This window comes from Protopterus annectens, chromosome 15.part0, assembly GCF_019279795.1.
Source record: "Protopterus annectens isolate FY-2018-M chromosome 15.part0, PAN1.0, whole genome shotgun sequence".
Taxonomy (NCBI): domain Eukaryota; kingdom Metazoa; phylum Chordata; order Ceratodontiformes; family Protopteridae; genus Protopterus; species Protopterus annectens.
In genome coordinates this window covers 210,953,030-210,977,526 of record NC_056749.1, presented here as the reverse complement: position 1 = coordinate 210,977,526, position 24,497 = coordinate 210,953,030, and the positions used below count along the sequence as shown (strand labels likewise).

General features: G+C 38.6%; 1 protein-coding gene across 2 annotated transcripts in view; it reads left to right on the top strand.

Moving 5' to 3' along the window:
- Positions 1-24,497, top strand: part of CCHR15.PART0H8orf48 (chromosome chr15.part0 C8orf48 homolog) — a 1,144,402-nt gene that overhangs the window by 144,505 nt on the left and 975,400 nt on the right. For both annotated transcript variants that reach the window (XM_044057711.1, XM_044057710.1), the window contains 2 exons: positions 3,115-3,246; positions 4,806-4,873. The gene's annotated coding sequence lies outside the window, so the exon portion shown is untranslated. The remainder of the gene's footprint in view (positions 1-3,114; positions 3,247-4,805; positions 4,874-24,497) is intronic.

The following is a 24,497-nucleotide window of genomic DNA, read 5'->3' as shown; positions in this document are numbered from 1 at the left end:
GCTTCCTCAACCATATGCAACCTTTATTTGGAGCTGACAAGGCTCCATTGTGCTATTTGCAGAACGGTACTCAGTTGTCAACTGAGTACATTTCTGCAGCTAACACGGCTCCTACTCGGACAGGTTTGTGCTTCCTGGATCGCAAATTTACCTCATTTGCATGCCTTTCGGCTGCAAGTGAGGTAATTTGCATATCCCAGCCCTGTCCGTGTAGGAAACGTTTTAGGAGCTCTCTTACACGCCCCTACAAGCTGTTCCTGGATCGCTCGTTGGACATGATGGCTGCATTGAGTCTTACTCTACTCATACACTCTGTGCAAGCCATCGTGAATCCGGCAGAAAGTGTTAACTGTTTTGTTTCTAGTCAAGCTTGTTAGAGTTCTGGATGTGTACAATATCTGGTGAACCAATACCAGTTAACTTGCACATTTTATATTATGAACTTTTAGCTTTTTCTGTATAAAAGAATATAAGTAATAAAACAGCTTTGATAATCACTGTATATAGACTCACCAAGTAAAGAATCATGTTAGACTCTAAATGGACAGCATCAAGAGAGCTACATGAGAGGAGGGGCACGTCTGAGAAGACAGAAAAGATCAAGAATGGAAAAATAGTGCTGCAGCTATTTATGTAACCATCAATGCTTGATCAGCTGTTTCTCCCTTGCAGAGAGACTAAAATATAGCTGCCATTATTAATATGTTTAGCTGCTGTGCATGTAAGAGTCAGCCTATGTACATATCATTTATGCAGTAAAATATTTAGTGTGTAAGTCAGCTAAGGACAGGAAATGCAATTTTAGTGCTTAGTATATCAGGTTGTAATGCATCCAGTATAAAATGCAATACTAGTATGCTGAGAAGTTTGAATGTTGCTCTGCTTGCAAATTAGTTAGCAGTAAAGTTATTTTAAATGTCATGTATTGAATGTAACATTCCTTTTGAGTAGTCTTGAATAAAGCAACAGTACTTCTGACATGTTTTAATCACATTGGCTGTGATATCAAATTTAATCACATGGCCACCTTTAAGAGACATTCATGAGCCAACACACACTGACATACACACAGGCATGCACACTGTTTCTTTTCTGTAAAAAGTGCAGTCTTGACATAATTTATCACAGCCAAGTAAAACCATTGCAGTATAAATCTCATCAAGATTAACAAGATGTTCTAATACATGAAAACAAAATATTTTAGTGGTGTTGAGAAAAAACTGCAGTTGTTTAAGACAGGCTTTTATTCGTAACCTGCTCTTTTTACTTTGATGTGTCGCTTTGTATTGCAGGAACTTAATTAATTCCACTATGCCTTTATTGTAAACAGCATGTCCATGATATTACTGATGAACTATGAATGTGAAGGTTGATAGAGTGATTCTGATCTTATGATTTTTGCAGTGAGTTTGAGAACTAAGATTGAAAGCTAGGTCACTAACTATATTTTACGTTATGTTACCTTGCATCGTGCATACATTATGTTGCATGTAGAAATTTTTAACTAATCTTAAAAAAATACTGTAGTTTTTAAATATGGAATTATCACTGCCAAAAATTAGGTGAAAATGCATACTAATTCAGTAAATTAAAGTTTAATGCAAAACAGATTTTTGTAGGATATGAAATTACTGTGTGCATATGTGTGTTTGTGTGTGCATACTACATTCTTCTATTCGCATTCATAAACCACAACAGAGATGTGAGGAGTTAACTGTGACATCCTGTACTGCATTTATTAAGCATCTAGGATCGATTGTACTTGGCTACATTTCATGGCGTTAGTATATTAATACCAAATAAAAAAAATGTACAACCCACATATACAGATTTTTTTTTCCAAGTACGACTCCTGTAGCTCTGCTGTAGAGTTGTCTTTGAATCACGAATTTGCCTTTTCCTTGTATTTTTCTGCTTGTTGTCTAATCATTAGTGTCATAGGTAGCTATTAAACATGCAGTCTAGGAAGCCATTAAGGAGCCTGGCTTGATCTTCTATTTGCCTGAAAGCACTATCTTGTTATTTGAGTTGTACAAGGTCACATGGTAGGCAAATGATGGCTGAGAGAATCAATCCCTGTACCAAAGGAAAGAACTTAACATCTCATAACCTTAGATATCTGCACTAACTGCCAGGCATTTGATATCAAGTCTGTAAAGGCTTACCAGTCTGTAGTAATAGATACTGAGTTATTGTCAGTGCCTTGTGATTCAGGACTGTCTTCACAGTGATATGAGGGAAGATCTACAACCTGTATTTTAGCAATGTTGTAATTGTAGATCTGTAAGGAATTTTTACAAATTATAGTGGTAGTTAGTTATCATTTCTGTTAAGGAGATGGTTTATTTAACATGGTCAGTGAAGACCAAGGAATTGTACCAATGGAATTCAAATGTATATGTGCTACAGATGCTATTTAACACACTGCCTCAACTACTGTGTTTATAAAGATTAAGATTGTATTACTTTTACCCAGAATGCACATAGTTATTTAATGTACATACGTAACTAATTTTATTAATGCTTTTACTGTATGTAGTAGGACTGTGTATTTTCAACTTGTTTTCTTCATTTCACTTGCATTGTCTTCACAATTAATTACATCTTTTGTATGTGTGCTGTTGAAATGATTTACGCATATTTGCAAAATATTGTTATAATGGCTGTACTATGCCTTTTTGCTTTGGAAATGGCTGAAGGTCTTGTATCAGCCCATTCATCCCATTAACAAAAATCATAAATAAAAGAAGATCACCTTGCATGTTATGCATATATAAAAAGCCTAGGTACATGATAGTACCTTATATAGTTACATGATTTAATTTATATGATTTGCCTTCATTCTCTGTTTTTTATTTCTCTTTTTACTGTTCAGCTGAAAGTAACAATAAGGATATATTTGACAGTAAAAACATGAAAAAGGATAGCAGTATGAGACTCCTAATTAGATGGATCAGTAATTGTGAGAAAACTGTTCATTTGTTAGTAAAACTAGCTGAAGAATGACCACCATACATATCAGAACAGAATAGTTTTACTTTTATTCTGTAGTTGGTTTGAAAGTATCTATTAAGATATACATAAGAAGGCATCTGTATTTTATGTTGTATTTAGATGAAACGTTTGAATCGCTGGATGTTTCATCAGGCACAGCTGAAGAGAAATTCATTGAAAGAACAATTCACATACTTAAAGACAGGGGACTGTTCTGTAGAAATTTTACAAGTGAGAGAAAAGAACAAAGAGGTAATATAAAGATTAACTTAACATTTATTTGCAAATAATTGTCCATGCTATTGTTACTTCATTTTTTAGCTGTCACATTTATAACAGTGTTAGACTTACTGCTGTCTTTAAGGTGCAAGAATGTATACTCTACAGTTTAGTGTTCCTTTTTTCATATAGTCTTTAATTGTACATGCAATAAGAGAAAACATTGTTTATCAGTACTGGTGTACATTTTTGTTGCAAACTACTTAACGGTTTATCAATAATGGGTCAGCTAGTTTATTTAGCAGTCCTGTATGTTTACTTTTGTTTGTTTATCTGTTAACCAGGGTAGAGCGGTGGTCCTCATGTACCTTTTTCATTCTTTTTGCTTTTTACCAGATTGACCTAGCCACTGGGAGAGGGATTATTGCAGATATTTCTATTAGCTGTCACAAATTACCTAAGTATGCAATTATAGTAGTTGAAAAACTGGATTTTTTTTTTGTTTCGTTAAAATGCTATTGATTTTAATACTTATCAGCTGCATACGTAGGCAAAGATTTACCTATTGACCATCAGCCAAGCTGTGCATTTGCTGGCCTTACAGAAACCCAGGAAATCTGGTGACAACTCTAGCAGAATGCTTTTCTGCTACAGTCTTTCCTCAACCTCATGCTTCTTGGCTGTTAAGTTCATCATTCAGCTTTCTTTCTTTTAAATGCATTGTTTGAATGGCCTGTTCTGTAAATTAAGATTTCAAGAAAAGAACAGAACTTGTCTGCTTTGTTATACTGTGGTCATCCCCTGTGGGATGGTGTAGGTTACTCTATGGCCAATTTACAGGCACTGGTATGTGTTACTTTATCCTTACCCATCTTTAGACAATCATCCCTCTTTTGATATATATGTATGTTTACAGGTTGTTTGACTTTGTATGTGAGAAAGTAAAAGGAAAGTACATAGAAACTAAAATGAAGAAACTTTTTTTCCTGCTTGAGACTCAGATTTGAAGGACTGATGGGGAAATTCGTGAAGAAATTGTAATGTGTGCACATTGTTTTATCCTTTTGGAATTCAGCAGATGCCCTTAGAGGGTGCTGCTTGGTGCTCTAGCATGAAGATGTTCAGCACTGTATGGGGTTGGCTCTGTGGCTGTGCTGAATACTAGTGAGGCAGTCCAAGGGAGAGCAGTATGCTGATTAGACCTATGCGCTCCCTCCTGGAACTGCCACTAGGACGGCATCTACACACAAAGTGATTCAAGAAATCACTCTGCCATGTAGATCAGTACGGCTGACCCCACTATGTTGCTGGAGTGAACACAGCCAAAAGGCTGTGTTCACCTATCTATCATGACTGTGGTATGGAGACTGGGTGGTAGGGGAAAACACTAGACATCCGGGATTACACCTGAGGACAGGATTGGGGACTGGGGAAATAACTAGCCCCCAGTACAACTACAAGTGTGCTAGATCAACACTTAAACTTCGCATGAGCAGCAGCTTACTACTGTGACATGCAGATTGTTGCTGTGATAGTAACTGTGATTCAGAGACATGCAATTTATATGATAATGATCTCTTTTCTCACCGTAGCTAACATATCTCTAAATCACAAAATACCATGTCATGGAAACAGGGCCTGCCCTAAAATGAATTCACAGGTAAGTTTTCCAGACTGGAAGTATTTTCCTCTTTATGCCTTGAACAATCATTGTCATTCCTTTTTGTAAACGGCCTCCTCTTTCTTATTAATCTAGCACTTCTTTGAATGTTATCATTATCATCAACATTTAGTATAGATTTTGTCTGCGTCTATTCATGTAAAGTTTATTTTTTTCTTTTGTTTGAAGTGTAATGTTTCCCAGATCTTTTTCTAAAAGCAGAAAAATATTTTTAGAGTAAGTAAGACACACGGGAATGTACATGGTACAGATCTTCCTTACTTCCAAGCATTTTGTTACACAAAAAGCTTTCAAGATACAACTACTGGACATTCAGTAATATCTGTACAGTGTGTGAATGCCTTATTGCATTTGTAATATAGACTCGTATCACAATTATTTGGCTGCACTGCCTTGTAAGCTTATGGCTAGATTGTACAAATGCTTGTAGCTTGTAAGCATGGTTATTGAGTTGTGAGCAAATAAAACAAAACTTATTCTCACTCTGAGGATGCTGCACTTCTGAGTAGAGTAGTCAGTGAAGGCAATAAAAAAACTCTTTTTCACACTTTTTCTAGGTGACTGCGGGATTGGACTACCGGGTCTGTATCATCAGATCGAAACATTGGGTAGTCGAATACCTAAAGCTCTATCTGTAAATCTTGAAAGCTAAAAACTGCGAACGGCCACTTACGCAAATTTTTCTTCAGGAAAAGAATTTGCTTGGCAGTTATGTGGACTTTGCCCTTTTGTCCAATGTAGAGTGATTTCGGAGTTGGTATATTTAGTTAGGGCAGGAGCGGCCTTAGGTCAACTGATGGCCTAGGCAAAAGGGCTCCACGGTGCCCCTCCACACCACCCGGTGCCCCCCATCCTGGTCTACTTACACCAAATAAATACTGGAAAAGCTCCTCTGCTAGAGTGTCGCCCTAGGCGGCCACCTAGTTGGCCTATGCCTAAGGCCAGCTATGAGTTAGGGGTGTGAGGGGGGGCACAGTCCCCCACTTGATTTGGATTTAAAAGTTTTTTTTTTTTTTAATATGGCTAGAGGGAATTCTTTCCCTGTGTGTATGTGGCAGTTTGTGGTTTTTAGTTTTCAAGATTTACAGATCGAGCTTTAGGTATTTGAGTACTTAAAGTTTCGATCTTGTAATATTGACCCGTACTACCAATTACTCACCACTGTTTTAGCAATCTCACTTCTGTACAAAGTGAGCAACAGTACAAGAGCAGCTGCTACCATAATTTATTAAGTATGAGCAGCTGCATTTTGAACAATTGACAATATGCCATTTTTTTATACATTAAGCATTAAATTAAGAAGTTTACATACAGTATTTGCATATTATATTATATTATATATTATTATAGTGTTTTTATAATATATTATTTTGGGTGACTTTATCTACCATTCAGTAAACTGCAACACATATAACTCCAATGTGTAATATACCAAAACATTTCCTAGACATAATAAACAAAATTATCTTGAGCAAACTGGTAAATAAACGTATTTGAGGCACAGCATTTTTGACCCGATTTTTAGAACTATGTCCACCGTTTGTACTGCTCCTCTGGTATCTCCTTCCTCAGTGAAGTATGACCATAAACTTGTGATGTTCTCTTTTAAACTCCCCAAAGCTTCTAGAACAAACCACACTTAATTTAAGGACTACAAACATGCCATCCTCTACCTTCTATATGGAAAAATATCAAAATTCACTTATAACATCCCCAGGCCTTAAAGCAGAAAGACTCGCTGGTGAATTCAGCACCCATGTAGAAAAATGCACAGAGCAAGCATTTCCTTCCAGAACCGGCTATCATGGGAAATTCAAAAACAAACCACCATGGTGATCCACCAACATAAATAAAATATACAGCAGTAGAAAGAAGCTCCTTAAATTATTTAGTAAATCTAAAACACATACTGTCATGGATAGTATCAAAAGCATTAAAAAACTGAAGCAAACTATCAGATCCACTAAATGAGCCTAACAACTTAGGCTGGCTTATGAAGCCAAATATAATTATGAAACCTTCTTTAGCTATGTTAGAAAACTAAAAAGCAATGCCCTATATTGCACAGAACGTATTCATAATGGGGCCTCTATTTCTGGCCCAACTGACATTGCTAATAATGCTTGTGAAGAGATATAATGCCAGATTCACTCCTGAAACTTCTGTTCAGAATGCTGAAATACCTGAATCCTTTATTCCCACAATTGTCTCTAAAGAACATTTACTGAAAGTGCTAACCAAAACCAAAAAGACTTCCTGCATGGGACCTGATAATATATCTGGTTTGCTTAATTAATAGTGTTAAAAATGCCTTGTGGACACACTCCTCAAACTGTCTAGCTTATGTTTAGTTACTTGTTTTGACCCTAATGTATGGTGCATTGCAGTAGTAATTCTCCTCTATAAGCGTGGCTTTAAAGCTGTCTTTGGTATCTGCAAAGCCATGGAAGGTATTATAACTAACCTCATAAACTGACATCGGGAATTTTGTTACACTTGACCCTCAACAGCTTTGTCTTGTGAAGAGTAGATTGTGTATGTATAATTTGGTAAATTTCTTCAAAAGGGGTTTGGAAGCTGTAAAAGCTGATGTGGCATCTCTTGACCAGGCTAAGACCTTTGACACCATTCCTATACCGGCATCATGCAAAAACTAAATGCTTTAAAAATTGACCCATATGTGGTAAGATTGTTAGCAAATTGGCTGAAAGACAGAACACACACAGTGCGAATTGCAGGTGCTTCATCAGAAAGTATGAAAGTGACCAGTGATGTCCCCAGGGCTCTGTGTCGGGACCTCTTGATTTTGGTGTTTGCTTCTCAGATCTCCAAGTAGGGAGCCAATATCTTTGGATAGCAAAGTTTGCCGAGTATTGAAAACTGGAGTTTTTTTTTTATTTACCCTGTGGCACCCAAACCCTCCAGAATGATCTCACCCTAATAAATTCTTGGTGCACTAAAAATCGTCTCCGACTAAATGCTAAAAAGTATAGTATCATCTCTTTTGGTAGAAATCTCCTCTCATCGTGGTATCTAGACAACACACCTCCAGAAAATGAAAATGTAGTTAGGGACCTAGCTACTTTGGGTGATAAAGCTCTCTCTCATGTGGATATCATGCAACAATGGATGTTCATTGTTAGATTACTGCTGCCGTATCTTTAGCTGTATTGACTCTATCTTGCACATAATATAACAGCTAGCTAGCTTCCAAAGCTTAGGAGTACCTTTCACAAATCCAGACCACTGATAGCTCAAACCTCTGATAGCTCAAGCCGGATAGGGAGAAAATCAACAGTCTGGGCACCAAGCTCTTTAGGGCTTTTCCTGCCGCAGATGAGTGCTCCACTTGTGGGATTCAGAGGATCAGCTGTTAGCTAGTGTTTTGCCATTTCTGAGTAGATAAGTTCCTTTGGAGGGGACTTCCACATATTTTTTATGACTAAAACAGTACCATTTTTAAAAATAACTGTTTTTTTTTCTATTTTTTAATGTCTTTTTTTTTTCCCTATATTTTTTTAATGTCTTTTGGACTGTCATGTGACATTTCTGTCCACTGAAGCTGTGTGGTTCTCTCTATAAGTTTTGATGTAATTATTTTATTCAAGTTTACTCTAATTTTTATGCTTAATTTTTAAAGTTATCTTAGGGGCTGAAGCAGTTGTGTTATGCTTGTAAATGTGTTACTTTGTGCAGACATTACTGTTCTGATACTTGCCTTTCACTGACTATTGCTGATGTGGATTGTCATGCTTCAGGCTTCTTTTTTGGTTTAACCACTCACAAAAAGAAGAAATTATCCATACAATTGGCTCTTCGGCAGACTACTGCCATGCCTTCTTCATAGATGGGTGACTCTACAGTGGCCATTTCAAGTTCCTCAGACTGCTCATCATCTTCTTTGGGTTCCTCTGGTGTAGTCCTTTCAACCACTATGAACTGATAGACATTTTCTCTGCAGCTGTTGTAGTGTCCTCTAACAGGCATGGGAGACGCATTCTTGTAGGTCTCAGAGGAAGGAGTGGGAAATGCTTCTCTGAAGAGCCAGATTAAAATGCTTGTTCCCTGGGGTGATGACCCTGACATGATTTGGTTTACTTAAGTGGATATTCCTGTCAAAAAGAAGCAGACAGTTAAACATTTATCTTCTCCTGTGTCTGTTACTTTAGCTAGGGAAGTTTTATTGGGCTTAGCTAAGGCTCTTAACCCTTCTCATTCTGTATCTACTAGTAAGACAAAAAGAAATTCCTCACATTTAATCTCTCTTCAGTCTGTTCTTCAATGCATGGGTCCTCAGTTCTGACCTTGGCCACTCTAAACTTTAAAATCCATAACTCAGGCTGCTCCCTTACCCATAATCCATTCCTAGCGCTAACACTACCTCAGATCTCATTTGCCACCCATCAAGTACATACATGATTCCTTGCTCAGGCTTGCCTCATTTATGTCTTTTAAAGCTATTTTTTATATCTTAATTGCTTAGTTTTTGGATAGCGCATTCAGTTCTTTAACTATAGTACTATTTATTTATTTATTTTTATTTTACATTTGTTGACCGGGCTAGTCTAGCTGGATATATGTCCATTTTCAGTAGAGGCCCGGGGAGAAAAGCTCCACTACAGCATTATGTAAATTGAAAACAAATAAGTACGTAAGAATACATATTTAAAAAAAATGAATTAGACACATAGACCAATAAAAGTGAATATACATTAGATAAGAGAATACAAAAATGACATGATTATAACAGGATTAATATGTGAAAAGCTTAGGCAATATTAGAGAGTAAAGACATACTTAATATAAAAAGAGATGCGTATTTTGTGCATGTGAAGGTGGTGGATTGAGGAGGAAAATATTAGTCAGGATTAGTACATGGTTAAAGCCATTGTAAAGATAGGTAGATTCTTAGTTGCTTTTTGAAAAGTGGTGTGGATTCCAGGGATGATAGTTTGTTAGGAAGCTTGTTCCAAGAATTACCAATGGTATTATTAAATAGACAGTCTCCAGATTTGTTGTTAGATTTAAGGGTGGCAACTAGTAACTTTCAACTTAACTTACTACTTACAAAAAATAAAAAATAAAAGTATATATATTTGTGCCTTTGTAGTCCTGAAGTATTTCTTTGTTGTTGTTGTAATTCCAGGTTTTAATAAAAACACAAACGATAGGACCACAAACCAAGAAAAAGTATTGAAGGCGAAGACTTCAGAGCCAACAAATACACTTTATTGATCGCTTTCATCCTATAAAAAACAGACTTTTTCAGAATAATACAAGCACTTCCCCTCAACCTTTAAATACTCATGCCAATAAGCTAATAAACCAATTAAGCAGTCAGTAATTTGAAAATTTAAATGACCTCAAGTAAAAGCACTAAAACATATATAAACACATAAAGATGTATAAAAATACAAGAAGTTAAACACAAAAATATTGTGATAATAATGCACAAAAATACAAATAAGCAAAAACTAGTGTACAAATGTGCTATAATAATAAAAATCTAGACTTCCTTCATTTATAATACTATTATAAAATGCTCAGCACCTTCAAGCTAAACTCAGTCAACTCCTCTAAATTCAACCGCCCTTAATTTAAGGACGCTTGACAAGGAAGCTGCCTCGTTCAGTCCTGGGCGGCATTCGCCCTTAGTTGCCATTTAAGCTCCAGGAATTCCAGATGATCATCAACAGGTCCACCCCCCCTGTCCTAGGTTTACCTGTTTAATGATGATAAACTTTAAACCTATGACCAGGGTTCTCTAACAGGTACTTACACAAAGCATTCCTAAGGTCTTTTTTGCCAATATCATAACTGTGCTGGTAAATCATTTCCTAAGGCTTAGCTTGGTCTTCCCTATATAGAAGGCCAAACAAACCACCCCTTTGCTTCCACAGTAAAATTTATGGCACAATTTCACTAACCCCAGTCCGTCAACCAGCAAACTAGATGCCTCAAGAATAAACGGGCATTGGGCACAATGGCCACATTTAAGCATCTTCCCCACACTTTCTTCTTTAACAACAGTCTCCAATAGTGACTTAACAAAAACATCCTTTCTATATGCTATCACGGGTTTTGGTCCCGCAATATCCAAATATTCTTGATCCACCCCAAAGATTTTCCAATGAGTTTCTGCAATGGCCTTTAGCTCATAAAAATTAGTATTATAAGTAACTACTAGGGCCTTGTTGAATACCTGCGGGGGAGTTTGTGCTATTCTTTGATTGTTCAACATCATATTGCCATTTCTAAGCAATGGAACAAAATACCCCACTCTCCTTTTTTCCTTCACCTCATTAAAAATATTCATAAGGAAGTCACCAGGGTATCCCCTCACTCTGAACATATTAAACAACTTAACCTCATTCTCAAACTCGAGGTCATGGGTCACCATCATTGCTAATCTCACACATTGCCCTTTAACAAGCGCTTTCTTTTGGTGCTCAGGGTACATACTGCTAAAATGGGTTTGAGTACGTGAGTTTACGGTAAATGGTTGACTCAAAACACTTATCCCTCTTGTTGATACAGATAGTGAGATCCAAAAAGTTGGCTGAACTATCCTGAATGTCCTTTGTAAATTTTAAAAACTCAGTGGTAAAATGCAAGTACTCATAAAATTCTTCCAGCTTCTCCTCACTGCCCTTCCAAAAGAAAATCATGTCATTTAAAAAGGGTCCATATACGACCCAGGACTCACGGAAATGAGAGTTGCCTATATGGTTCAGTTCCCAATAAGAGAGTACGGCATTGACAAATGCTGGGGCACATATCGCCTCCATGGCTACTCCTTTCTTTTGTCTAAATATTTGGTTCTCAAAGGTCAGACAGTTGTTCTCCAGTACCATAGTCATAAACACCCTAAGGGTATCTGCTTTGTTCTTATCCATACCCCCATAAAAAGACAAGTACTCATAAAACCATTCAACCCCAATATCATCTGGAATGACAGAATATAAGTCTTGTATATCAACAGTAACCATTATCAAGTTCACATCAAATAAATCATTGAATATTCTAGTTAAAAAATCCCAAGAGTCCTTTAGAATGAATGGGTTACTAGCAAAATACCATTGGTTTGTTTGTGTCTTTCGGCTTTTCCCGGTTAGGGGTCGCCACAGCGGAACTCCGGTCCGCTAATGATTGGCAGTAGATTTTTACGTACTGGCTTGCCAGGCCTAACACACAACCTTCAATGAAAGAACGCCCATTCACGCATGGCGCTACACAGAAGATGCTCTGAGAATCGAACGGGCAACGTCTAACTGTGAGGCGACAACGCTACTGCAGCACCACCAACGCAGTAAAAAGTACAATTGTTAATATATTTAACCAAAAAAAAGGTCTTAGAGACCTTAGCATCAACAATTGGATGCATTGGTGGATAAGTGAGGCTTTTGTGGATTTTAAGGATACCAAAGATAGTGGGGAGTTTTGGTTTCCAAGCTATAATATAGTTAAACTCCTCCTTGGTAATCTGGTTAAGCAACATTTCCTCCAGCATGAGGTCGATACTCCTATATGCTGTGTTTAACTGGTTGACCGAAACCTCTTCATATATATATGTATATAGTAAATTTAGCATCCTGTTCACATAGTCATTAACATCCATGATTACTAGTCCCCCACCCTTATCCATTTTCATCACTCTTATTTGCTTATTCTTAGAAATGCTGCATAATAAGGCTTTCTCATCTTTGTTGAGATATGAATTACTGGGAAAACTGGCAGGTGAATTTAAGTAAGCCCTAATATCGTCCTCACAAAGCTTCTCAAAGAGTGAAACAATAGGGTGTGACGGGGGGGGGGTTAAATACTTTTTTATTTAATTCTCAGTATTATTATATTAGTGCCTTGTGGCTTTTAGATGCATTGCCTTTGCTGAACATGCCTTCTGAGTTTAAAAAGTGTGTGGTCTTTGGCAACAAGATTCCCAATTCAGCTACCCAAATCCGAAATGTGTACATTGTTTGGTGGCTGCCCATCTGGATAAAGACTATAACATTTGTACTGCTTTTGGCCAGCAGGCCATTATTGAATGATGCAGCAAGCTTCTACGAAAGATATTTCTCTTTGCTTCTTTGGGAAAACCATCCAAGGTTATGTCTGCTGTGCTTGGAGCCTCCTGACAGACAAAAAGGAAGAAGAGTGGTGACAAGCCCAGGGGAAAAGGGCAAGGAGTTTAGGAAGTGCTCCCCCCAGCCATTCCTTCTTATCAGTATTTTCCTTGTTTCAATCTCCAAAACTTCCTAAAGCTTCATCTCTTACCCCTCCATTGGATCATACATTCAGTGGATTGCAGACTACTCCCTTGCTGGAGTTTAGATTTTCACTAGAGCTGGTCTCCCCTAGACTTGCAGAAGACTGTGCACAGATCTTCTAGTCCTCCCTCTACCGGATTAGTCCAGTCTAATAAAAGCCTGACAGAAGCTGATGTGGATACGATGATGAGGAAGTTTCTCAGGACGCAAATTCAGTTGGTGGTTGTCCTGGCTCTGACCTCAGTAGGACCCATGAGCTTCGGTCCTTCCCCCACATGTGTTGGCTCTTACCCAGATCCGCCTTCTGGTTTCAGGGGCTCTGGATCCAGTTTTTTTTCAAGGGTTGTCCTAGCTAGATGTGAAGTCTTGGTTGTCTTCAACTTTGGCAACATCTCTGATATGACCTGTTCCAAGCATCTCATATCTGGAAAGGTCTCATAGTCAAGGCATCAGTGCTGGTTCTGGGAGTTGAAGATCGACTCTGAAATTGTCTGAGCCTTCCCTTACTTTTTTTTTTTTTTTTTTTTACACAAGAAACATTTTATTACATTATCACCTATGACATAGGCAATCATACATTTATATAAATGAAAGCAAACCATATTGACATAATCCCAGTTTCAAGCATTTTACATCACAAACCATGCTGACATAATTTTAGTTGCAAACATTATACATCACTTGTAATCTACCCAGTCATTGTCAGTTAGACATTACATAGCTTAATCAAAACCCTGCCTTCTTTTAAACCTCATTCCTCCTCTGCATGTATTGTTCCCACAATTCCCCTTTTTCCTATGCAATTTGCTCCTACCCTTTTCTAGAGATATCTCTGTTACTATATTCATTACTACTAATTTGATTTAGACTTTGATTTCCATTTTCTAGTAATTGCTTTTTGGCAGCCATCATAATTAGACTCAGCAAGGCTTTAGTATGTCTAGAGAATCCCAATTCTGTATCATAGCTCTGAAAAATCATTTGCCTACTTACACCAACTCGCTCACCCAGTATCTCTGCAGGGAATCCGTAGTCTGCCAACTCATTACACTCCCAGGAAATATGTTCCCAGTCTTCCCCATCAGACCTCCCACATTTGCTGTCTACCTGAGGAAATATTCTCTGAGTCTACTTTGGGTATAAAAATATCTATGTAAACATTTCCAAGCAAAAATCCAAAATATTCTAGGTTTTGTTGCATATTTGTGAGAACAAACATGCATCCCCTGTTGTTTCTTTGTGAAGTGCTTATACAGTCTCACTTCCCAATCGTTTCTAACCTCCTCTGATTGATACTTATAGTTATCATGCAATATTTTATATGCTGTACAAATTATTCCTTTTTTAACAGTTTTCTGTTCTAGATTCTACTAAAAACTCTACCAGTGCTGCTGTTTCATTTAGTACTTCCATATTATTTTCTCTTTGCCTATATTCTGATAGCAATCCTTGATAGGGAAGGCAGTCTCTAACCTGCAGTCCAGATACATTTTTGGCATCTTCCCATTCTGTTACCTTTCCCTCTCCAGTTATTTGCTCTAAACACCTTAGTTCCTTTGCCCTGTTTCATCATCATCCCTTTCCACTTTGAATGATAGGTTTCTGTTTGTGCTATTTATAGGAGCCTTAACTCTGTAGCTCTGAAGTACCCCTTCAAATCGGGTGATCCCAATCCACCTTGTTCTGTTAGCAGAATCAGCTTGTTCCTTTTGACTCTTGCTTGCTGTCTTCCCCTCCTAGATAAAATCGTTCAGCTCTTTATTAATTGCTGTCCACATTTTCTCTGGTTGATAAAACTATGCCTGACCTGTGTATACGACTAAAGGGACTATATACATTTTAACTGTTTGTATCTTATTATCCATATCTATATAACAGAGCTTCCAATTTCTCAGTTTTTGTATTATTGTTTTAGTCTCTTCCTGCATATCCTTAACTGCCACACCAGAATCATTGTAATCAATATTCTTAAATACTTTATTTTATCATGTCCCCATAAATATGGATATTGCTGAGCCAATTCATTGGTGGGTACATAATTTGCCACTGTTGCCTTTGTTTTAGCGTCATTAATTTTGTATCCTGAAAAGATTTAAACTGTCTCAAAATGTTCCACAACACTATAATATCCTCTTCTAGTTTATCAGGTATAAAGTAATATCATCTGCAAACGGAACCAGCTTTTCTTGACTATGATACCAGTTATATCCTTGAATTTCTAAGTCCCTTGTTTTCTTTGCTAGTGGTTCTCAGTATAATGCAAATAACAAAGGGGAAGGAGGATACCCCTTCTTGGTTCCTCTGCTCAAGCATAAATTATCAGAGAAGAACCCATCCACTTTAATTTTCATGTCCGATCCCTCATATATCCTCCTAATCAACTTTATATTTTTTTCAGGAAATGCAAATGCTTCCATTGCCCTGCTCATGAAGTCACATCTTCCTCTGTCAAATGTTTTCTCTGCATCAAGACCCACCAACAACAGTGGTATTTTCTTATATTCTGCTTCCATCTGGATCATCAGTGTACTGTTAATGTTGTCAAGTGTTTGCCTCCCCTCCACAAAACCACAATGATCCATATAAATCAATTTTGGAATCACATTTACGATTCTTTTAGCCACTGTAGACATAAACACTTTGTAATCATAGTTTAGTATTGCAATGAGCCTATATGAAGCTGGATCTGATGGATAGTTACCATTTTTAGGTATTACAGCTACCACCATTGTCTTCTAGGATGTTGGTACTTCTCTTCTTCCTAAAATTCTATTAAACAAAAGCTTCCATATCTTTATCATTTTTCCCTCCTAGCTTCCAGACACCCATAGGAATACCATCTATTCCTGGGACTTTCCTGTAGATTGGTTATACATCACCATCTCCTCCTTAAGGTTAATCACTTGTTAACAGAGGGGGTGGAGCTAGGAACTAAAATTTCTATTTAAGGAGTAAACTAAAACATTTCAGAGCTTTACCAGAAAGGCTCATCCAGACTCTGCTACACTTTGCTGTGAAGGAAAGGTTAGTTTGCTGTTATTTTTTGTATTTCTGTATTGCCTTTTTATATTTTGAATACTGTAGTTTGTTTTCTTTACCTTGTGTTTTGCTTGCATTCTGTTTAACAGCATATTAAAACTTCAAAAGAGACCACAGCTCTCTGTTCTGAGTCAGGCAGAAATAAGAACTGATTAATTAAGGACTCATTCATAAGACAGAAAAGGTCACTTAAGGTTAATCACTTGTTAACAGAGGGTGGAGCTAGGAACTAAAATTTCTATTTAAGGAGTAAACTAAAACATTTCAGAGCTTTACCAGAAAGGCTCATCCAGACTCTGCTACACTTTGCTGTGAAGGAAAGGTTAGTTTGCTGTTATTTTTTGTATTTCTGTATTGCCGTTCTATATTTTGAATACTGTAGTTTGTTTTCTTTACCTTGTGTTTTGCTTGCATTCTGTTTAACAGCATATTAAAACTTCAAAAGAGACCACAGCTCTCTGTTCTGAGTCAGGCAGAAATAAGAACTGATTAATTAAGGACTCATTCATAAGACAGAAGTGGTCACTTAAGGTTAATCACTTGTTAACAGAGGGGTGGAGCTAGGAACTAAAATTTCTATTTAAGGAGTAAACTAAAACATTTCAGAGCTTTACCAGAAAGGCTCATCCAGACTCTGCTACACTTTGCTGTGAAGGAAAGGTTAGTTTGCTGTTATTTTTTGTATTTCTGTATTGCCTGTCTATATTTTGAATACTGTAGTTTGTTTTCTTTACCTTGTGTTTTGCTTGCATTCTGTTTAACAGCATATTAAAACTTCAAAAGAGACCACAGCTCTCTCTGTTCTGAGTCAGGCAGAAATAAGAACTGATTAATTAAGGACTCATTCATAAGACAGACAAGGTCACTTAAGGTTAATCACTTGTTAACAGATGGGGTGGAGCTAGGAACTAAAATTTCTATTTAAGGAGTAAACTAAAACATTTCAGAGCTTTACCAGAAAGGCTCATCCAGACTCTGCTACACTTTGCTGTGAAGGAAAGGTTAGTTTGCTGTTATTTTTTGTATTTCTGTATTGCCTTTCTATATTTTGAATACTGTAGTTTGTTTTCTTTACCTTGTGTTTTGCTTGCATTCAGTTTAACAGCATATTAAAACTTCAAAAGAGACCACAGCTCTCTCTGTTCTGAGTCAGGCAGAAATAAGAACTGATTAATTAAGGACTCATTCATAAGACAGAAAAGGTCACTTAAGGTTAATCACTTGATAACTGAGGGTGTGGAGCTAGGAACTAAAATTTCTATTTAAGGAGTAAACTAAAACATTTCAGAGCTTTACCAGAAAGGCTCATCCAGACTCTGCTACACTTTGCTGTGAAGGAAAGGTTAGTTTGCTGTTATATTTTGTATTTCTGTATTGCCTTTCTATATTTTGAATACTGTAGTTTGTTTTCTTTACCTTGTGTTTTGCTTGCATTCTGTTTAACAGCATATTAAAACTTCAAAAGAGACCACAGCTCTCTCTGTTCTGAGTCAGGCAGAAATAAGAACTGATTAATTAAGGACTCATTCATAAGACAGAAAAGGTCACTTAAGGTTAATCACTTGTTAACAGAGAGGGTGGAGCTAGGAACTAAAATTTCTATTTAAGGAGTAAACTAAAACATTTCAGAGCTTTACCAGAAAGGCTCATCCAGACTCTGCTACACTTTGCTGTGAAGGAAAGGTTAGTTTGCTGTTATCTTTTGTATTTCTGTATTGCCTTTCTATATTTTGAATACTGTAGTTTGTTTTCTTTACCTTGTGTTTTGCTTGCATTCTGTTTAACAGCATATTAAAACTTCAAAAGAGACCACAGCTCTCTCTGTTCTGAGTCAGGCAGAAATAAGAACTGATTAATTAAGGACTCATTCATAAGACAGAAAAGGTCACTTAAGGTTAATCACTTGTTAACAGAGGGGTGGAGCTAGGAACTAAAATTTCTATTTAAGGAGTAAACTAAAACATTTCAGAGCTTTACCAGAAAGGCTCATCCAGACTCTGCTACACTTTGCTGTGAAGGAAAGGTTAGTTTGCTGTTATTTTTGTATTTCTGTATTGCCTTTCTATATTTTGAATACTGTAGTTTGTTTTCTTTACCTTGTGTTTTGCTTGCATTCTGTTTAACAGCATATTAAAACTTCAAAAGAGACCACAGCTCTCTCTGTTCTGAGTCAGGCAGAAATAAGAACTGATTAATTAAGGACTCATTCATAAGACAGAAAAAGGTCACTTAAGGTTAATCACTTGTTAACAGAGGGGTGGAGCTAGGAACTAAAATTTCTATTTAAGGAGTAAACTAAAACATTTCAGAGCTTTACCAGAAAGGCTCATCCAGACTCTGCTACACTTTGCTGTGAAGGAAAGGTTAGTTTGCTGTTATTTTTGTATTTCTGTATTGCCTTTCTATATTTTGAATACTGTAGTTTGTTTTCTTTACCTTGTGTTTTGCTTGCATTCTGTTTAACAGCATATTAAAACTTCAAAAGAGACCACAGCTCTCTCTGTTCTGAGTCAGGCAGAATTTTTCCCTCCCTCCCACCCATTTAAGTTGTCTTGTTAAATACCACTGTCTTTCTAGTTGCCCGCCTCTTATGTTAATCTGACCATATATCTCATTTCTCTCTACTTTCACTGGCTTATGTGAGTAATCACAAAACCATCACTTTTGAAATCCCACCCCTTCAATTATTTAAATTTATTGGCCATCCTACAGTATTTCATAGTACCAAAATACAAAAGTAACCACCCCTTTCAGTCCATCTTGCTGTTTTAAAAATAGTAACTCTCCACTAAACCTTAACTTTTAAACAGGTAAAACTCAAGTTACCTACTTTCATATCTAACTTTTCTAGTGCACACTGCAGAGTGCATTCTTTTCAATCTTACCTTTAAGCATCCCTGTTACTAGCACTTTCTCTAATACCTAAAAAGATCATCTCTACTTGACTCCAAGTAGACTTTTCTCTATCTGTTAAACCTAGCACTTGCTCCTACAGTACTTATTACCTTGATACGGCACTCTTATAGATAGCACCCCAAAAGGCAAACCCCCATTTCTCGGTCACCACGTCCCCGGAATCTCTTTTAAACTTTTTTGTCTAGTCCTTCTAGCATGTCGAGGGATCAGTTGCTAGTGTCCTCTCCTGCTCAGCTGGTGAACCTGGGAATATTGAGGCAATGTTACAATTGCCTCATGTACACAGACAACCCTCTCCTCCTCCCACAAAACACAAATACATGCGAGAGATGCAACTATACGGCCAAACTGGAGGCTGAGCTCTCTCAACATAGGACTGGCAAGACCAGTCAGGAGGAGAAGGTTACCACACACACTATAGGCCCAGTCTCACATAGTACCATCACAACCTCAAATCATACACATAAACACACAAAGACATACTCGGCGGCTCTGATCAAAAATCTACCAAAACAGCAGAGGCCACCAAAGCAGACACCCAAACAACCACCACCTCAGAACACAACACCTGCAACACATAGACCTCACAGTCAGAGTGTCAAACAGTCACAGCCCTTAAGGCCAAACACAATGCCAGACACACTAGTCATTGGTGACTCCATAGTCAGACACACTGGCGTCCGCTCACCAGACTGAGTAAGGAGAAGGTCACAGTAAGCTGCCTGTCGGGCGCTAGAATCCGCCACATAACGCAAGCACTCAGGTCTCTCAACAGCAGGTACAAATATGACTCAGTCATTGTCCACGCTGGTGTAAACGACCTGAGACGCACCTCCTTGGACTACATGAAAAGAGACATTGAGGAGCTCTCTGATTATGTAGCCTAGGCAGGTATGACCCTGACCTTGAGCAGTATCCTACCTTCACCAAGAATGATGCCACAATACAGAGATAAGATGATCAGCTTTAACAATTGGCTTAAACTCTGGTGTCATTCAAAGGGGATCCAATGTCTGTCTGCCTGGGATGACATGCTGGACAAGCCACGCTGCCAAGGGACAGCTTGCACCTGTCACCCTGGGATTCCGGATATTGGCAAAGGCTCTTGCCACCCCCATAGTGCCTTTTTTTAGGCAAGGCTCAAATTCTAAACCTACCACCCTAGAACACAAAAAGGAAAAAAACTAAGGGTAATGCTGCTCAATGCCAGAAGTCTAAATCTCAAAATGCACGCACTCGAGGCCCTTCTCAGTATGGAGAACATCGATGTCTGTGCAGTGACAGAAACCTGGTTCAAGGCTCCTGAGAGCACCCCAGCACTATCAGGTTTTACCTCTTATCATGCGTTCCGCCCCAAAATCCGGACAATACCAAGAAAGGAGGGGGTATCCATATTCATCAAAGACACCCACACCTCAAGACTGGTGGCAACGCACGATGCATCGGAGACCATCCAGGTGCAATTAACCATAGGCAAGACTGCTCTGCAAATTGTAGCATGTTACAGGCCACCCTCACAAACTCAGGAACCTCACATGGCCTTCCTGAAAACACTAGAGGGATAAATGTATCACCAAACACCATCATACTAGGTGACTTCAATTACCCTAATATAGACTGGGAACACTACTCAAGCCCAAACACCTAGCCCAAAAGTTCCTGGAATTCATAAACTCAAATGCCATGGAACAACTAGTCACCATCCCCACAAGAGGAGAAAACATACTTGATCTCATCATCACGAACATGGGAGCACAATGTTCAACACCGGAAGTATACCCCTCACTGGTGAGATCAGATCACAACTAATCTTGCTGGAGGTCCTCATCCCACCCCACCTGAAATAAAAAGACCACAGTAAAGAACTTCTAAAGCCGACTTCACACTTCTAAAGACTAGTGTGGTCTCCTTTAAGGCCCCGAGCCGACGGAAAACAGTACTCAAGCCGCTGAATCACTTACAAATGCCTTCTACCAGCACCTGCAGGACTGCATGGATAAGGCAATCCCAAGCAAAACAAAGACTCTTTGTACCAAAGGCAAGTGTCCACTCTGGTGGACCCCAGCCATAAACAAACTCTACAACAAAAGGAGGAAGCTACTACAAGATAGAGCAAAATCCTTAAAAGGTAAGACACCCTTGATCACTATAAGTAAAAACTAAGAGCTCTCATAAAATCATCCAAAGCAAATTTTGAGAGAAAAATAGCTAAAGACTCAAAGACAATCATAAGGCCTTCTTTAGCTATGTTAGAAACCTGGGAGGAAACTCCCAGATATGCTCAGAACTAGTTCAAAATGATGTGAAGATTACTGATCCTACAGACATTGCCAACATACTGGCTGACAGGTTCAGTGCAAACTTCTCCCCTCCCCCAAAAGGAGAGATATCTATACCAAGCGATTGCAGCCCCCAAACATCTCCAACGCCCAAGTGAGAACTGCTCTCTCCAAAGCAAAAAACACAGCATCCATGGGACCTGATGGTGTCCCCGGCTGTGTGCTCCACGAACTCAACGAGGAATTAAACCCACAGCTAGGACAGCTGTTTAATCATAGTCTTACCTCTGGATACGCACCCAGGAGTGGCGCACTGCAACTGTGGTCCCACTTCACAAAGGCGGTGCCTCCACCGACCCTGGAAATTACCGCCCATTAGCTTGACAAGCCTTATCTGCAAAGCCATGGAGAAGATCATAATGGACCTCATAAATAAAGACATAGGGAATTTGCAGACTTTGGATCCATCCCAGTTTGGCTTTGTCAAAGGCAGATCATGCCTTCTAAACTTGGTTGACTTTTTGAAACAGTCACCAAAGCCATTGATGAGGAAAGGCAGTCCATACAGCCTACCTCGATCTGGCGAAGGCCTTTGATACAATACCCCACTCGGGTATCATTGAAAAACTCATCAGCTTAAATGTTAACCCATACATCACAAGATGGGTTGCAAACTGGCTGAGTGACAGAACCCACAGGGTCAGAGTTGCTGGTGCCATGTCAGACTCAAAGCCTGTCACAAGTGGTGTACCACAGGGCTCAGTCCTGGGCCCACTCTTGTTTGGCATCTACTTATCCGGAGTACTAGCAAACACAGGAGGGTTATGGCTGACAAAGTTTGCAGATGACTGCAAACTGGGCCATGGTAGAAAACACATCTGACACAGATATCCTTCAGAAGGGTCTCACAGAAACGGATAACTGGTGCCAGAGCCATGGCCTAAAGTTAAATGCCACAAAATGCATAGTCATACCCTTCGGGAAAAACAAGGTTACCCCTAGCTACCAAATAGGTGGCAATCCACTGAGTACAGAAGAAGTTATCAGGGACCTGGGGACCCAGGTTGATAGTAGTCTGTCATTCGACACCCATGTAGCTAAAGTAGTTAGGAAGACCTTCTACATTGCCCACCTTATCATGAAGGGATTCTCATCTAGATCAAGGGAGGTCATAGTCTCCCTATACTCATCACTCATCAGACCAATGATTGAGTACAATGCCCCATTCGGAATGTATCTGACCCGACACTTGCAGCAGCTGGAGAGGCCACAAAAGTTCCTCACCAAAAGGATAAAGGGTCTCAAACATCTGTCCTATGCTGCCCGACTGAAAGAACTCCAGCTCTATTCATTCGCCACACTTGCTCAGAGGTGACCTTTGCCTAACATACAAGGCCATGTCAACTGCCACCCAGATCATTGATGAATATGCTTTCACCTCAAAAATCTAGATATTGCAGAGCCACATTGGCGGGTACATAATTTGCCACTGTTGCCTTTGTTTTAGCGTCATTAATTTTGTATCCTGAAAAGATTTAAACTGTCTCAAAATGTTCCACAATACTATAATATCCTCTTCTAGTTTATCAGGTATAAAGTAATATCATCTGCATACGGAACCAGCTTTTCTTGACTATGATACCAGTTATATCCTTGAATTTCTAAGTCCCTTGTTTTCTTTGCTAGTGGTTCTCAGTATAATGCAAATAACAAAGGGGAACGAGGATACCCCTTCTTGGTTCCTCTGCTCAAGCATAAATTATCAGAGAAGAACCCATCCACTTTAATTTTCATGTCCGATCCCTCATATATCTTCCTCTGTCAAACAGTGGTACTTCCATCTGGATCATCAGTGTACTGTTAATGTTGCCAAGTGTTTGCCTCCCCTCCACAAAACCACAATGATCCATATAAATCAATTTTGGAATCACATTTACGATTCTTTTAGCCACTGTAGACATAAACACTTTGTAATCATAGTTTAGTATTGCAGATGAGCCTATATGAACCTGGATCTGATGGATAGTTACCATTTTTAGGTATACAGCTACCACCATTGTCTTCTAGGATGTTGGTACTTCTTTCTTCCTAAAATTCTATTTAAAAAAAAGCATCCATATATATCTTTTTTTTTTTTCCTCTTCCCAGAACACCATAGGATACCCATCTCTTCCTGGACTTTCTCCTTGGTAGATTGGTTATACATCACCATCTCCTCCTATCCTAACTGTTAGTGATTGAGCCTCATTTGCTCTAACCTTGGCATATTTAGTTCTTCCATAAACATTTCCATTTGTACCTTTTCATGATTTTCATATTTGTTTGCTTTATACAGATTTTTTTTTTTATTTCTGTAATATTTTTGATACTTAGGTTCATATGTTTATATGTAGGTACTAGGCTATCAGCCCAAGGGCCTAAGTAAGCCTAGCCAACAAGGTTCCCTGGCTTATGTCACCCAAGAAAGTTAATTTCCTGTGTTCCTGTCGAGCAGAGCCACAGAAGTGATCCCCCGGAGTGCATTTTCTATTTCCCATCCACTCAACAAGATTTTTCTTGAAGAGTGCTAATGAGAAACTTTGCTTGACATAGACGGGTAGCTTGTTCCAGAGTATAGGAAGTCTCTGGGACAGGAATCTATCCCTCCAGCTTGTCCTGTTTATTGTGGTGACAAGGTTTAGGTCCCTAGAGTGTGTAGCTCAGAGGGATTGGGATTTCTTTAGGTGTAGCATGTCCAACAGCTCTGGGTTTAACATAGCTTTATATGTTAGGCAGAGACCTCCTTGGAGTAGGTGAAATGCTACAGAATAAAGCTGGAGTTTTTTGAGACGGTCAGTGTAGGGCTTCTATTTGAGGACAGCAATCCTCTTTGTGAGGTACTTCTGTGGCCTTTCCAGCTGCTGCAGATGTCTTGTGAGGTACATTCCAAAAGGGGTGTTGTACTCTATAATGGGTCTAATGAGTGCCGAGTAGAGGAGAACAAAGACCTCTTTTTTCCTGGATGAGAACCCTTTTATGATGAGGTGTGCCACATAGAAGGATTTCCTGACTACTATGGCAATGTGATTATCAAAGGAGAGGCTACTGTCCACCTGGGTCCCA